This window comes from Mastomys coucha, chromosome X, assembly GCF_008632895.1.
Source record: "Mastomys coucha isolate ucsf_1 chromosome X, UCSF_Mcou_1, whole genome shotgun sequence".
Taxonomy (NCBI): domain Eukaryota; kingdom Metazoa; phylum Chordata; class Mammalia; order Rodentia; family Muridae; genus Mastomys; species Mastomys coucha.
This window is the reverse complement of record NC_045030.1, coordinates 14,255,675-14,262,940: the sequence shown is the minus strand read 5'-3', so window position 1 is coordinate 14,262,940 and position 7,266 is coordinate 14,255,675. Positions and strand designations below refer to the sequence as shown.

General features: G+C 38.7%; 1 non-coding gene across 1 annotated transcript; it reads left to right on the top strand.

Annotated features, from left to right (window-relative positions):
* Window positions 1-6,536: 6,536 nt before the first annotated feature.
* LOC116096094 lies at window positions 6,537-6,670 on the top strand. Its single transcript, XR_004120837.1, has one exon. It is a non-coding gene; the product is annotated as a small nucleolar RNA SNORA69 (small nucleolar RNA).
* The last annotated feature ends 596 nt before the right edge of the window (window positions 6,671-7,266 follow it).

The window sequence follows — 7,266 nt, the reverse complement described above, 5'->3', positions numbered from 1 at the left end:
GTCTACAGAGTGAGTTCCAGGACAGCCAGGGCTACAGAGAGAAACCCTGTCTCGAAAAACAAACAAAACAAAACAAAACAAAACAAAACAAAAGAAGCCAAAAATACACACTGGAAAAAAGACAGCTTCTTCAACAAATGGGGTGATGGTCAAACTGGATGTCATCATGTAGAATCCAAATAGATCCATACTTATTCCTCTGCACAAAACTCAAGTCCAAATGGATCAAAGACCAAAATATAAAACAGGATACACTGAACCTGATAGAAGACAAAAGTAGGAAATAATCTTGAATTCGTTGGCACAGGAGACAACTTCCTGAACAGAACACTGATAGTGCAAGCACTAAGACAAGCAATTAATAAATAAGACCTCAGAAAATGGAAAAGCTTCTCTGTAAGGCAAAGTACACTGACAATTGGACAAAATGGCAGCCTATACAGAATGGGAAAATATTTTTACCTCAATAGAGGAGTAATTATTTATTCAAGAGGAGTAATATCCAAAATATATAAAAAACTAGAGAAACTAGATTTCAAAAAACCAAATAATCGGCAAAAAAATGGGTTACAGGTCTAAACAGAAAATTCTCAATAAAGGAAACTCAAATGACTGAGAAACACTTAAAGACATATTCAACGTCCTTAGTCATCATGGAAATGCAAATGAAAACTACTTTGAAATTTCATTGTATACCTGTCAGAATGGCCAAGATCAATAAAACACAAGAGACAGCACATGCTGGCAAGAATATGGGGCAAGGGTACACTCCTCCATTGCTGGTGGGAGTGGAAAATTCTACAACCACTATGTAAATCAGTATGGAGATTCTTCAGAAAGTTGTGAATCAATACACCTCAAGACCCAGCTATACCACTGTTGGGCATATACCCAAAAGATGCAAGGACATTTGCTTGAACATGTTCATTGCTGGTTTATTCATAATAGCTAGAGACTGGAAATAACCTAGATGTCCCTCAACAGAAGAATGGATAAAGGAAATGTGATTCTTTAACACAATGGAGTATTACTGTTAAAAAAATAAGATCATGAAATTTGCAGCAAATGGATGGAACTAGAAATAATCATCCTGTGTGAGGTAACCCAGACTCAGAAAGATAAATATGGTATGCATTCACTTTTATGTGGATACTAGCCATTAAATAAATGATAATCAACTTACAATCTGTAAACCTGGAGAGGCTGGGTATAGAGGAAGTGATTAGGGAGAACACATGGATCTGATCTCCTTGGGAGAGGGAAATAGAACATATTTTATGGGTGGACTAAAGGTGGGAGATGGGAATGAGTTTAGGTGGGGAGAGGAAGGGGAGATGGGTTTAAGGGAGCAATTGCAGGGAGAGACAGATGGAATTGCAGGGCATTTGGGGGATGATATTGAAATCTTGTGCAGTGGAAACTTTCTGAAATATATGGAGGTGATTGATCCTAATAAGGTGTCCTAATAATGAAGTCCCAACTGGCCACCCCTTGTCATCAAAGGAAGCTTCCAATACTGGGACTGAGCTGCATTCAGTTGAGTTCTTTGCCAAGGGGGTCCCATGGAAATCCCCAAACAACCCAGGCTATTGTTAAACTAACAACTGGACCCCATTGCTGAGGACAATACCCACACAGCTTATTGTACATGGAAAATTCGAGCTGATTGCCTACATGAAGGTTTCACTCCTATGTTCTAGTATTTTTGGTGTGAGAAGGTACTCTGCAGGCTACCAAGAGAGAGATGTAAATGCTAACACAGCTACAAAAACCTTTGGCCTATAATCAGTCCTGCCTACAAGATATGGTAGGGCAATAGTAGCAAAGAACTTGTGGGAGTTCCCAACAAATGTCTGATTTGACTTAAGGCCCACTTCAAGGAAGGAATCTATACCTGGCACAGCTTGGGTGATCAAGAACCACAGACTAGATAGCCAAGAGACCTGGAATAAAACCAAATAATATTGATAAAAAAAGGGGGGAAATCAATAAAATGACTCTCAATGATATTCTGCTATATCCCTTAATCAGCCATCATCAGAGAAGCTTCCGCAGGCAGCAAATCAGAACAGATGTGTTCCTGCTTGTGCAGGCACAGGCACAGGCACACACACACAGAGGGGGGCGTCCTTAGAACACACAACTGTAAATAAGATGATGTCTCCATCAAATCCTTTCCTCAGAGTTCAGAACACGGAGAACAGCAGGAGAACCAGGGTGAAAAAGTAAACAAGGCTCATACGAAGTCACAGAGACTGAAGCAGCAAACACAGTAGCTTTCAGTTTAGTATTTTTATAGGACTTCTGAGTGTGTGAACGAGTAGATTTCTGATTCTTGTTCCTGCTCCACAGACTCTTTTACTTCTGTTGAGTTGCCTGGTCCAGCTTCCATGTGGTGGATTTCGTTTTATCTTATTAAACAGGATATAGTGTATGAGAATATGAATCTAATTTCAATTTAAAAATAAAATAATAAAGTCTCAATTCTAAATAATGCAGTCAGATTAAATTTCCACTCTCTTGATGAAAATTTAATTTTAATACATGAAGTCTTGGGAGGCAAACACAATTTTCATCCAAATAACAACAATATGCCATTTTAAAAATAGATTGATTTATATATTATATGTAGGTAAACTGTAGCTGTCTTCAGACATCCCAAAAGAGGGCGTCAGATCTCATTACAGAAGGTTGTGAGCCACCACGTGGTTGCTGGAATTTGAACTCAAGACCTCAGGAAGAGCAGTCAGTGTTCTTAACCACTGAGCCATCTCTCCTGCCCCAATCGCTTTTAAAATGTCTCAGGCTATGGGTTCTGTTCCTATGCTACCTGTTTCATGTTGAGTCCTTAGTTTTTATTCTGGTTTGCAATTTTACATTGTAAATAAGAAGATTTTTATTTTTATTGCGATTTTCTTTAATTTTGTGGCCTCTTAGACCTAATTACAGTATAATTTTATGAAGAATGTATCTTAATATAGTAAAATAAATCAGCCCATTTTTGAGACAGTGTCTCTCTGTGCAGCCCTGGATTGCTTTGAACTCACAATCTTCCTGGTTCCACCTCTCAGTTCAGGGATTACAAGTTCATGCCACTACTAGTGTCACCTCTTAATTATTTAATGTTTGTGTGTCAGGGTTTTCTTTTGTTGAAGAAATTCCTTAGTGATCCAGGCTCAGAACACACTGCCACAAAGTGTGGAGAATTGATGTATTCTGTACTCTCAGTTGAACCTTTCTGACCTTGTCCCCTGCCCCTTCTCTTGCTTGACTTTTCTAAGGCTAGCCATAAAAACTAGGCATTCCTGGGCTGGTGAGATGGCTCAGCAGGTAAGAGCACCGTCTGCTCTTCCGCAGGTCATGAGTTCAAATCCCAGCAACCACATGGTGGCTCACAACCACTCCTAATGAAATCTGGTGCCTTCTTCTGGTGCATCTGAAGACAACTTCAGTGTACTCATCTATAATAATAAATAAATCTTAAAAAAAAAAAAGTTAAAAAAAAAACTAGGCATTCCTCTTCTTCAATGCAAAACACAAAACCTGGAAATAGTGCTCTAAATTTCTGTCTTTCTAAATCGTAAATGGGAGTTGGCCGTAAATTTGAGAATTTGCCTTGTCTAATAGGAGCTCATGGGCACTCATTCCAGAGATGCCCTACATCTGGGGATATGGAATAGAGAGAGGCCAAACTAGATGGGTCCCTACTGATCCATCTATGAGTCAGCTTTCCATTACTGTAACACACACACACACACACACACACACACACATTTCTAAGCCTGGGTTGGTGGTTCATGCCTTTTATCCCAGCACTTGGAAAGCTAAGGCAGGAGAGTCATAAGTTCTAAGCCAGCCTGAAACCTACCTTATCTCAAAACAAGACAAGACAAAATAAAACAAAAATAAGAACAATCTGTAATAAACTCAATTGTAATTTGTTCAATTTACTACTGTGAAATGTTTCATAACATGCATTCACCAAACACTTATACATCTGTGTCTTTTCAATGCGTTTTTCTAAGCATTTCTATATCTCTAATCTTTTAAGTATATTTTTTAAAATGAGGATAGGAATCTTAGAGGGATAAGAGCTGCAACAAAAATTACTTGCATGCTTTTAACAGAATAGGACTCCTCCAGAACCACTAGTTATTTTTAGAAACCACATCTATCTCCGCCTCCATGGCTGAAAGGAACTGCAGACACCATCTGTCCTAAGCTCAGCAGCTGGAACTGGAACCCAAAGGCCCCAGCCCGTGGGTGGAATGTAGGAGGGCAGCAGTACTCGCTGCTGATTTGCTGATTGTTGTCGCAGTGACTTTGCTGTATGCTGGCTGTCACTCAGAAAATGGAAATGGGGCCCTCTGCTGGGCAATGCATCAAATTCCATCTAGGGAATTTTCTGGAACGAAATTAGCCATAGTGAAGGACAATATTCTAAGAGCCAAAGAAAAAGAACCAAGTATCCATCTGAGTTTAAATGCCAGTTAGAAACAGCTTAGAAAATTTATTTGGGGCTGGCAAGATGGCTCAGCGGGTAAGAGTACTGACTGCTCTTGAAGGTCTTGAGTTCAAATCCCAGCAACCACATGGTGGCTCACAACCACCTGTAATGAGATCTGATACCCTCTTCTGGTGTGTCTGAAGACATACATACATACATACATACATACATACATACATACATACATGCATACAGTGTATCTATGAATAGTAATAAATAAATCTTAAAAAAAGAAAGAAAAAAATTATTTGGGACAGCCAGTGGTGGCACATGCCTTTAATCCCAGCACTTGGGAGGCAGAGGCAGGTGGATCTCTGAGTTTGAGGCCAGCCTGCTCTACAGAGTGAGTTCCAGGACAGCCAGGGCTATACAGAGAAACCCTGTCTTCAAAAACCAGAAAAATAGCTGAGCAGTGGTGGTATATGCCTTTAATCCCAGCACTTGGGAGGCAGAGGCAGAAGGATTTGAGTTTCAAAGCCAGCCTGGTCTACAGAGTGAGTTCCAGGACAGCCAGGGCTACACAGAGAAACCCTGTCTCAAACAAACAAAAAAGAAAAAAGGAAAAACCAGGAAAAAAAAGAAATTTTATTTGGGCAATCAAATTAGAAAGTTCAGTCCCTCTCTCTCTTGTGTTAGTAATGCATGAGGTGTATTGAATTTAAGTCTATTTTTTAAAATAAATGACTAAAATTGTAATTTTTTTAAAAAAATCATTTTGAAAAGCAAAACTATAGTTTTAACATCCTTAACATCTTCAGTATATTAATAAACATTTGTATATTAATTAATTAGTTTATTTATAATGCATATGTGTGTGTGTGCATGAATACCATGGAGCAGGCACAAGTGAAGGTCAGAGGATATCCCCAGGGACTCAGTTCTCTCCTTCCACCAGTCCATCAGGTTTGATGTCAGATATCTTTACCCACTGAGCTCTCTGCTAGTCCAAACATTTGTAGTTTTCCTTTGTTCTTTAAATATCAGACTTCAAATCTACCTGATTAGTGAGTGTTCTAACAGTTTTCTTCTCAGAGCCCCTTGACTCCAGCCATACTTTGAGCAGAGGATGTTGTAAAAGCAATCAGATTATGAGTCTGAAACCCTTTGATACAGATGTTTAGAAATTGTTAGTGTTGGTATGAAGCTGACTCTTCACTCCTCACGTGTGTTATTAGTTAAAAAGAGTAGTAATTAAACACATTGCTGCATAGACATCCATATACTCATTAAACAGTCATTTAAAGAAATGTGTTAACTTAGAAAGATGCTGTTGTGTTATTTCCAAGTGAATAAAAATAATGTGTAAAAGAATGAGCACTCCCTAATCTCATTTCCTTGTTTTGTTTTTTTTTAAAATTATCTTAGTACCTGATTCTACAGCCCAGTGTCAGAGCAATTGCTTCCTATGTGTGACTCTGAGCTTGGTCTGAAACACTGTAAAACAGAAAGAACTGTCTTAATAGAAGACCAACAAAAACTTCAGAAGCACAGCAAATAATTAAATGTTAAGCGATTTAATTGTTTCTTTCATGACTGCTCATTTGTCAATCAGAAAAAAATCTTTTTCGGGCTGGCGAGATGGCTCAGTGGGTAAGAGCACTGACTGCTCTTCCCAAGGTCATGAGTTCAAATCCCAGCAACCACATGGTGGCTCACAACCTCCCATAATTAGATCGGATGCCCTCTTCTGGTTCGTCTGAAGACAGCTGCAGCAAATTACGCCGGAGCGAGCAGTGCCAGCAGAGGTACTGAGATCAACAGCAGCCACACACATGATGGCTCACGGCCATCTGTACAGCTATAGTGTACTCATACACATAAAATAAATCTTTTAAAAAAATCTTTTTCTTCTTTTATTCTTTTTTGATTTTTTTTTTTTTTTGGTTTTTCGAGTCAGAGTTTCTCTGTGTTGTCCTTTATTCTTTTTTGAAATGGGGGTGCATTCTCACTATGTAGCCTAGGCTAGCCTCAAAATCAGGATCTTCCTGCCTTTATTCCTTTTGCTAGTCTCACTTTAAAATATACTTAAAAAGCAGGTCGAAATTACAGTGCTTCATTTTGTGGGAGTACTGCCATTATCCTGCTGAAAGAAAAGTCATGTTGATTGTTTCTGATTTTTGCCTTCCTTGGGGTAAAAATCATGACACCTTGACATGGACAGTTCAGAGACTGGTAGGCTTAGCCCTGCAATTTGGAGTTGCTTTCTCCTACCTTAATGTGAATTCCAGGGGTGCCTAATGTACAACTCTAAGAGAAGACACTGGAGGAGAACAAAGCTGGGTCTGTAAGGATTCACACAGTGGTGAGACTGAATTGGGGTCATCGATCAGTCCTACCAGATGGATTTCAACATTTTTAACCTGGAGTCTTGCTCGTGTCTTAGAGTGTTTGTCCAGTAATAAAATATAGAACCTTTCAAAAAAATATACTTAAAAGACATAGAGACATGAAAATGCTTAGAAAAAAGATATTGAAAATACACAGATGTATAAATGGTGAAAATACATTAAGAAACACATCACAATAGTAAATTGAGCATATGTACACCACCATACACAGCTCTGCCCTTGTTTTTTAATTTTAATTTTATATATCCACGGTGTTTTGTTTTGCATTAAAGCTTTTATATTGGTGGAATTTTATTTTGGTGTGAGGACTAATAAAATACATGCCTTATTTTCCTGTTTGTCCCCCTCAAGAAGCTACTAGAGTAGCCTAGAAACATTTGGAATCTATTTGCCTTTCTTAGGGAAAGAACA